The sequence below is a fragment of the Dasypus novemcinctus genome, chromosome 5 (genome assembly GCF_030445035.2).
Source record: "Dasypus novemcinctus isolate mDasNov1 chromosome 5, mDasNov1.1.hap2, whole genome shotgun sequence".
Classification (NCBI taxonomy): Eukaryota; Metazoa; Chordata; class Mammalia; order Cingulata; family Dasypodidae; genus Dasypus; species Dasypus novemcinctus.
This window is the reverse complement of record NC_080677.1, coordinates 72,698,277-72,708,562: the sequence shown is the minus strand read 5'-3', so window position 1 is coordinate 72,708,562 and position 10,286 is coordinate 72,698,277. Positions and strand designations below refer to the sequence as shown.

Below are 10,286 nucleotides of genomic sequence, written 5' to 3'. Positions count from 1 at the left end.
ATTAGTTACACACATTATGATGTGCTTTCACCATTTTGATTCATTTCCAAAGATTTACAACACTCATTTTACCAATTCTGCACAGATTAACCCTCAGCTTTCCATTCTTTACCCTCCTTCTATTTTCCAGTGACCTATATTCAAATTATTAACTCTGTGAGTTTGCAAAATACATTTAGTTCATAATAGCACAATCATACAGTATTCTTCCTTTTGTGTCTGGTTTGCTTCACTCAACATACTGTTCTCCAGGTTCATCCATGTTGCCAAATGCTTCACAAATTCATTTCTTCTTACTGTTGCATATTATTCCATTGCGTGTATACACCACAATTTTTTATTCATTGGCTGATGGGCACCTGGTTGTTTCCAACTTTTAGCAATTGTGAATAATGCTGTTAGGAACATCAGTGTGCATATGCTATTCCTGTCACTGCTCTCAGTTCTTCTGGGTATATTCCTACTAATGGTATTGCCAGGTCACATGGCAAGTATATGTTCAACTCCTTAGGAAATGCCAAACAGGCTTCCACAGTGACTGTACTATTCTATATTTCCACCAATAGTGAATAAGGATTCCTCCCTCTCCACATGCTCTCCAACATTTACAGTTTTTCAACTTTTTAATAGTGTCCAGTCAAGTAGGTGTGAAATGATATCTCATTGTCATTTTGATTGTCATTTCCCTAATTGCTAGTGATTTTGAACATTTTTTCATGTATTACTTCGCCATTTGTATTTCTTCTTTGGAACAATTGTCTTTTGCCCATTTTTTATTTGGATAGTTTCTCTTTATTGTTGAGTTGTATGATCTCTTTATGTATCATGGATATTAAACCATATCACATACATAATTCCCTTTGAGTTGCCTGCCTTGTTACCATTTTGACAAAGTCCTTTGAGGTGCAAAAGTATTTAATTTTGAGGAGGTCCCATTTATCTATTTTTTCTTCTGTTTCTCATGCTGTGGGTGGAAGGTTTAAGAAACTACTGCCTACCACAAAATCTTGAAGTTGTTTCCCTGTATTTCTTTTAGGAGTTTCATGTTGTCTCTTTTTTATTTAGGTCCTTTGTCCATTTAGAGTTAATTCTGTATAAGGTGTGAGATAGGATCCACATTTTTTCTTTTGGAAGTGGACATCCAGTTCTCCCAGAACCATTTGTTGAATAGACTGTTCTGGTCCAGATGGGAGGGCTTCAGAGCCTTGCAAAAAATCACCTGACTGTAGGATGTGAGGGTGTATTTCTGAGTTCTCGCTTATGTTCCATTGGTCGATCTCTGTGTCTTTATCCAAGTACCATGCTGTTTTTACCACTGTAGCTAGGTAATATGCTTTAAAATCAGGAATCGTGGGTCCTCCAACTCCGTTCTTCTTTATTAAGAAACTTTTGACTATTCAGGGCCCCTTACCCTTCCAGATAAATTTGATAATTGGCTTTTACATTTCTGCAAAAATGCTGTTGGGATTTCATTGGGATTGTGTTGAATCTCTTAATCAGTTTGGATAGAATTGTCATCTTAATGATAATTAGTCTTCCCATGAACACGGAATGTCCTATTTATTTAAGTTTTCTTTGGTTGCTTTTAGCAGTGTTTTGTGTTTTTCTGAATACAAATTCTTTATGTCCTTGGTTAATAAGTTTATTCCTAAATATTTTATTCTTTTAGTTGCTATTAAAGTGAATGTTTTTCTGATTTCCTCTTCAGTTTGCATATCAGTAGTGTATAGAAATGCTATTGATTTTTGCATATTAATATTGTATCTTGCTGCTTTGCTGAACTTGTCTATTAGTTCTGGTAACTTCGTTTGGATTTTTCAGAGTTTTTTAGATCTAGGATCATGTTATCAGTGACATCTTTCATATTTGGGTGCCTTTTATTTCTTTATCTAGCTAACTGCTATAGCTAGAACTTTTGGCACAATATTGAATAACAGTGGTGACATTTATTCATCTTTGTGTTGTTCCTGATCTCAACAGGAAAGCTTTCAGTCTTTCACCATTGTGTATAATGCTAGCTGTAGGTTTTCTTACATGCATTTTACCATATTGAGAAAGCTTCCTTCTATTCCTATTTTTTAGAGTGTTTTTTATCAAGAAAGGATGCCATTTCTGCATCAATTGAGAGGATCATGTGATTTTTCTTCATCAATTTATTAATCGGTTTATTACACTATTTGATATTCTTGTGTTGAACCACCTATGCATACCTGGTATAAAACCCACTTGATTGTGGTGTATAATTCTTTTAATGTGCTTTTGGATTTGGTTTGCAAGTATTTTGTTGAGGATTTTTGCATCTATGTTCATCAGCAAGATAGGTGTATAATTTTCTTTCTTTTTTTTTTTTTTTTCAGTAGTATCTTATCTGGATTTGGTATTAGGGTGATACTGACTTCATAGAATGAGTTCAGTAGCATTCTTTCCTGTTCAATTTTTTGCAAGAGCTTGAACAAAATTGATGAATGATCTTTGAATGATAGGTAGAACTCACCTGTGAAGTCATCTGGTCCTGGGCTTTTCATCTCTTCACTTGTGATTGGTTTGTTGAGGTCTTCTATTTCTTCTAGGGTCACTGTAGGTGGTTCGTGTGTTTCCAGGAATTTGTCCATATTGTCTAGATTGTATAGATTTTTAACATAAAATTGTACGTAGTATCCTCTTATGAGCTCTCTTATTTATGGAGGGTCAGTGGTAATGTTCCTGCCTTCATTTCTGATTTATTTGCATCTTCTCTCTTTACTTCTTTGCCAGTTTAGTTTAAGGTTTGTTGATTTTTTGATCATCTCAAAGAACCAACTTTGGTTATGTTGATTTTTGCTGTTTTTTAAAAAATATTCAAAATATTTATTAAAGCCTCTTATTACAAAGATTGAAACGTATAAATCAGAAACATGCATCCATCATCTTCCACAGTCAAGTAAAAATGTTATATATATCTCCTGTTTTCATAGATGAAAACTTGAGATCTTATACACAACTCATTCAATTCTGAGTTTAATTAATTCATTCTTCCTGAAAATATCCTGAGTAGCTAATAACCAAAATGCAAACTGTCACGTAATGAAAGTGCAAAGTTAAAAAAAGAAAATATGGGGAGAATACTCCCTTCCCACCCCCCATGCGCCCACTTAAAGGCAAACATTGGCACTTTGCTCTTGGTAACCAAGATTGTCTTCAAAAGCTATTCAAATTTAATATGCTTAATAAAAAAAACTACTTTTAGTACATGTCCAAAAGCTCCTTAGTGTTTTAAAAATAAATGCTTAAACAAATGAAAATGTATTTTGTACCAATCAATTTTGAAGAGCCGTGTATTGCAGTATTCTGTAAAATAAACAAGACCAAAAGTTGATATAGGGTTTATTGACAAAGGCAGAATTTCTTCAGGCAGGTATGTCAGGAGGTGGTGGTTCTTTTTCAGGCATCTTCACTGCTATTTCATAGGTCCGCAGAATATACTGTGGAAGCGCTTTAAAGGCAAGGTACACAGCAACCTCCTGCACATTTCTGTTGGTAATATATTTATAGCAGTGCCAAACACAGTTTATTAGATAAGCTTTAAACATGAAGAACACAAGAACAATGAAGAGAAGGCAGCTGGAATAAGATGCCAGGAGGTCACCTTTGTAGGAATATCGGATAATTGATCCAGATATTCTTTGATTCTTGGCAAAATAGCAACCAGGCAACTGAGAACAAATTTAAAAAGCTGGTAACAGAAGAACGGAATCAGCCAATCCACTTGATAAGAAATTGCTCCATATACCATCATTGAACTGATGATAAACCTAAGAAGAGAGAGGGCCAAAAGAATGCAGGCATCATCAGCCATTCTCTCAGAGGAATAGTAATTTACGATGCCTTCCTACTGAATGTTGACGGCTGGCAGTTAGTTTGGATGAGGCACCTCTACAGTCTGCAAAATTGCCATCAATAGGTTTACCACCATGGATGATCCTCCTGGTGCGGACGTGGCAGCAGCCACAGTCCCGGGTGCTGTAGAACCACTCGCTGCAGTTCTGCTTGAAAGTCATGGACACCATCGGGAGGCTCGCGGTCCTGGCTCCTGGTCGGGCCGCTTGGAAACGCTCTCTGCCCAGCGCCAACCAAACCCGCGCCCAGCCCGCCAGGCCAGCTCCTACGCACATGCGTCTTACATTTTTTTTTTTTTTTTTTTTAGGTTCTTTGGCTGGGGTTGAACGCCCGCTCTGGCAAGTGGAAAGCTGGCTCTAAACCACTGAGCCACACAGGCTCTTTGTTGTTTTTGTTGTTGTTGTTTCTCGATTTCATTTATTTCTGCTCAGATCTTTACTATTTCTTTCCTTCTGCTTGATTTGGGATTAGTTTGCAGTTCTTTTTCAAGTTCTTTCAAGTGTGCAGTTACATCTTCAATTTTAGTTTTCTTCTTTTTTAATGTAAACATTCAGAGCTATAAATTTCCCTCTCAGCACTGCCTTTGAGATGCCCCATAGATTTTGATAGGTTGTGTCCTCGTTTTAATTTGACTCCAGATATTTGCTGACTTCCTTTGCAATTTCTTCTTTGACCCACTGATTATTTGTGTTGTTTAATCTCCACATTCTTAAAAAACTTATGAATGATCCCTTTTTCCATTCATTATTAATTTCCAGCTTCCTTCTGTTATGATCAGAGAAAGTGTTTTGTATAATTTCAATCTTTTTAAATTTACTGAGTCTTGCCTTTGACCCAACAGATGGTTTTTCCCGGACAAGGATCCATGCGTGCTTGAAAATAATGTATATCCTGCTGTTTTGAGGTGCAATGCTCCATAGATGTCTGCTAGGTCTAGTTCATTTATCATATAAATCAAACTCTCTTTTTCTTTCTTAATTCTCTGTCCAGATGTTCTAAATATTGAGAGTAGTCTATTAAGGATCCAACTATCATTGTAGAGACATCTATTTCTTCCTTCTGTTTTGCCAGTGTGTGCCTCTTGTATTTGGGTCAATCAGAATAGATACATAAATATTTAGTATAGTTATTTCTTCTTGGTGAATTTCCCTTTTTATTAATATGTAATCACCATCTTCATCCTTTATAACAATTTTGTATTTAAAATCTATTTTATCTGATATAAGTATCCCTACTCCAGCTCTTTTCTGGTTATTTGCATGGAATATCATTTTCAAACCTTTCATTTTAACCTGAATGTTTCCTTCCATCTCAAATGAGTCTCTGTAGACAGTGTATAGATGACTTAAATATATATTTTTTAAATCCATTCTAACAGTCTATGTCTTTGATGGGTGAGTTCCAGTCATTAACATCCAATATTATTACTGTAAAGGCATTATTTATTTCATCATTTTGTCCTTTGGCTCTCTGTTGTCATATCTTATTATTGTCTGTCTTTTTACCCTTTAATTAACCCTTCTTAGTAATCTTCATTTCTATATTCTTCTCCAAGTCTCTCATCTATGTTTTTTCCTTTCTGGCTGCCACACTCTCTTTAGTATCTCTTGTAATTCTGGCCTTTTGGTAACATAGTCTATCAGGTTTTGTTTATCTGTGAGGTTTGAACTCACCCTCATTTTTGAAGAACAGTTTTACTGGATACAGAATTTTTGGCTGGCTGTTTTTTTCTTTCAGTAACTTAAACATATCATACTACTTTCTTCTCACATCCATGGTATCAGATGAGAGGTTGACACTTAATCTTATTCAATTTTCTTTGTAGGTGATACTCTGCTTTTCCCTTGCTGCTTTCAGAACCCTCTCGTTATCCCTGATGTTTGTCATTCTGAATAGTAGGTGTCTTGGGGTAGTTCTATTCAAATTTATTTTGTTTGGGGTATGTTGTGCTTCTCAGACATTGCTATTTATGTCTTTCATAAGGGTTGGGAAGTTTTTGGTCATTATTTCATCAAATATTCGTTCTACCCCTTTTCCATTCTCCTTTCCTTCTGGGACACTGATAATGAGTATGTTTGTGTGTTTCTTCGTATCATTAAATTCCCTGAGACCATGGTCCATTTTCTGCCTTCCCTCCTCTTTCTGTCCTCCAGTCTTTTCCAGTTCAGATGTCCTGTCTTAAAAATTACTAATTCTTTCTTCGAGCAATACAAATCTGCTCAAATGTACCTCTAATGTATTTTTAACTCATTCATCCTGTCTTTCATTCCCATGAAAGTAACGTGTCTGTTACTTTTCTTTACAAACTTTCAACTTCTTCTTTATGCTCACCCAGAATCTTGTTAATAACCTTTATCTCTTTAGCCATATTTTCTCTAGTTCTTTGAATTGATTTAGGAGAGTTGTGTGATTATCATTGATTAATTATCTTAAGTCCTGTATCTCTTCAGTATATTTGGTTTGTTCTTTGGGCTGGGCCATTTCTTCCTGTTTTCTAGTATGGCTTGTAAATTTTTGTTGATGTCTATATATCTGAATATATTAGTGAATTTAGTCTGACGGCCAATATATCTCTTGCCTATTCCCCCCACTCCCCCAAGGCTCCTCTTGGATATTGGTTCAACTCATTCTAAGTCTTTAAAATTGCCTAATTTAAGTTATCAAAATTGGGCCAGGGACTCACTAACTCCAGGAGTTAGAGAAGAGGGAGACTTAAAATCAGTTTTTCTCTATGCAATTTCCAGACCAGCCAACAGATAGTATTCATCAGCATACCATTCCATGAAGGTGTTTCTTTTAATCCCCACTTTTCTGTGTTTTGGTTTGGCCAGAGGCAAGATTACAAGTAGGCTCTGCTGGCCAAATTCACTGAAGAGAACCCCCCTGACTCCCCTCCTTTTTTCCTTGTAACAGCTGACAGGGAAGAAGATATGTGTTCCCCTCTCGGTCATCTGCAGTGAGCCAAGGGTTTTATCCCAGCTTAATATCTTGGAGGTGGGAGAGGGAAGCCCTTCCAAGCTGCCACGAGAGTTAGGTAATTTATATTTGCTGTTTCCGGTTCTTCGTCTCTCTCTCTTTTTTTTTAAGTAGTACCAGGAATTAAACTCAGAACCTCATACATGGGAAGCAGGCACTCAACCACCAAGCTATACTTAATACCTTCTCCATTGTTTTTGTGAGACAGTTGAGTCCTGCCTGCCTCCTCCAATGCCATCTTCCTGGAACTCTCCCAGAAGAATAATCTTAACTAGGTTTTAAAAAAAATGATAATAATTTTAAAATGAAAAATTTGTGAACATATCTTTACATTACTAGATATTTTACTAAAAGTTGAGTTTATTTGTGGAATAATAACATTTCAGAAAGCTGTATCATTGTTTATTTAGCCAACTTCCTGTTGCTGGACTTTACAATTTTATACATAATATTGTGAAAAATATCTTTATAGATAAATCATTATTACATCTAAGATTATTTCCTATAGAGAGTTTTCAAGAAATGATCAAAAGGAACATAAAATTTATGTCTTTGATACATGACAATGTATTTTATTATTTTTAAAAATTCCATTACTATCCTTCACAGAAAATTCATGTAACAATGCCAGGATTGTATTATATGTTACATGATGTAAAACTGATTAAATTTTAGGAAATTGGTGTGCAAATTAGGCAGGATATGTCATACTAACATTATATTAAAATAAATACTTTCAATTGGCTTTCTGTTCCTTTTCAATTTGGCTATCTGTTCTTCCAGCTGTAAGCATTATCTGAGAGAGTCTGATTTTATAAATTTAAGTTTTTACTCTTTTCATATCTTCACTTTAGCATTGATGACTTTTGACACATTTTAATAATTATGTCAAGAACCAGACTCTGAATTCTATAACCCTAGTAAATCTTGAACTATGATATTATATATGCTTTTATAAATATTTTCTATAGCTGTTAGTACTCTAGCAATGTTATATTTAGATGTGAATATTTAATTTTGATAACTTTTGTCCTCATGCACTTACTTAAATGGAAAGGAACCTTTGTGTGATTCTCCAAAGTTCTGTATTAGATTCTTAATCCTGCTATATACCAAATTACCACAATCTTGGTGGTTTAAAACAATGCAAATTTATTATCATATAATTCTGGAGGTCAGAAGTCCAAAATGGGTTTAAGGACTGAAGTCACAGTATTTATAGATCATTGTTTCTTCTGGGAGCTTTAGGGGAGAATCCTCCAGCCCTTTTCCAACTTCTAGAGATCACCTACATTCCTCAGCTTGTGACTCTTTCTTCACTTCCAAAACCAGGAGTATAACATCTTCAAACCTTTTCCCTCTTGGATTTCTGCTTCCATTGTCATATCTTCTGCCTTTCTTTTATAAGGACTCTTATGATTAAATTGGATCTACTCAGATAGTCCAAGATAATCTTCCCATTTTAGGATCCTTAACTTAATGACATCTGCAAAGCTTCATTTTGCCATGTATGATTACATTCATAGGTTCCAGGGATTAAGATTTGGATGTCTTTGTGGGACCATTATTCAGTTTACCACATGCTCATGTATCAATTGTCTTGAAAAAAACAGTTATTTAATAATGTATGAGTATTTATGGTCATTACATGTTTGGCCTAAATTTTAGCATATTATTTTCATTAGCATTCATTGTAAAGTGCTCAGGATTGTCAAAAGATAATTTTCAAAAGATATAATGATGACTCATACAATTATAAAATAGCACATGTCAGATATGTTATTTAACTCATCAGTTAATGAGAGAAAAAGTAAAATGTTCCAACTGTTTCCAAGGAGAATTGGAAGTGCCACACTTATGTAAATCAGTTGGTAATGTTGAAATAAATTTACAAATGGATGTAAAACTGTTTTTTTTTTCTTCTGGGCATAAAGTATTATCAATTGCACTCTATTAGACCGAATTATTTTTGCACTGCTATCAGTCATTTGCAACTCATAGAGTTGTAAAATAAGTCAAAGAGAATAAAAGTTCAAATGGCTTAGAACTAAATAAACCAGAAGAATATGCTTTAGATCACTTATAGATTTCCATTGACAACATCTAATAATTTTGAGTCCATTTCAAAGTCTTTTACAATGTGTAATGACAATATTTTTACTAAGGTTATACTCAATAGGCAAAAACAGGCATACTGTTTTTACTTCACAGTTTATACTAAAAGTCAAAATTTTAAAAAATCAAGAATGGCAATAATTTTATTTGAACTTTTCTTGTTCCTCTACTTCTCTGTATATATTTATTTTTAAATGTTTCCCTCCTTTTTTGGCTTTTTGATGTTGGACTCTCTAGATTTGTCCATTTTATTCCTGACCCCTCTTTTCCCAGGATTTCATTTCATTCTAAAGGTAGATGTTTCTACGTCCCACCATTGTTCCCTTCCTATTTCTATAGAATCCTCTCTCTATCTCTTCTCTTCCATATATATGTCTCTGTTCTGGTCAGTACATATCACTTCCCACAATTTCAACAATAATCCCCTTAATATTGACACCAACATTTATATTTCTTGTCACAATCTCCCTCAAGTTTCATACCCATAACCATTACTGTAAAATATCTTTATCCATGTATTCCTCTGGCATTACAAGTTCAACTTTTCCAGGGTCAAACTCATCATTTACCTTTCCAAATTTACTCCTCATAACTTCTGTTATTCTGAGCGTAGCCATACTCCGTTACCCAAATCAAATCCAGAGTCATTATTCCCAAGACATTGTCTCAGAAATTTCTTTCATATCTAAACCCAACATTCTACTTCCTTTAATATCTTCCAATTTCAGGACTACTGTCATATAGATTATTAAAATAGTATCCTTAAGGTTTTTTCCTATATTCAATCTCCCCTCTGAAATTAATACTGGTTTAATAGGTCCAAAGCATGGTACTGATTTTGGCACCTCACTGCTCTACAATATTCTATTACTTCCATAAGGACCTACATAAAATCTATAGAGTCATTCTTGGCTCACCAGTATCTTAAATAACTTCATGAGGTTATCTCCAAATACATGCTAAAATCCACCCAAAAATAATTTGTCATTATTTTTCCATTTATGCTTTGCACTTGGCCTGATTTTGATTTTGTCTTTCTGACTTCCTGGAGCATTTGGTAAAATTAATAAAATGATAGCTTGCAAGTCAATAATACATAAAGTTGAATTCCAGTTTTCCTACATTTTCTAGTTCTGTGAGTTTGGCTAAGTGCTTAAACACTTTGAGCAATTTCTTTTCTTTTTCTTCTGAAAATAAGAACAAATATTTATATTGTATGCGCACAAAATACTGTAAACTCTTAGTTCTTGTTATATACCTTTATCCCCTGCTGCTTACTTTGATAAAACTTCTCCATGTTGAATTACTTTTCTTTAAAA

At 34.5% G+C, this 10,286-nt stretch overlaps 1 pseudogene; it reads right to left on the bottom strand.

Annotated features, from left to right (window-relative positions):
- Positions 1 to 3,386: 3,386 nt before the first annotated feature.
- On the bottom strand, positions 3,387 to 4,046 carry LOC101446205 (lysosomal-associated transmembrane protein 4A pseudogene; annotated as a pseudogene).
- Positions 4,047 to 10,286: the final 6,240 nt, after the last annotated feature.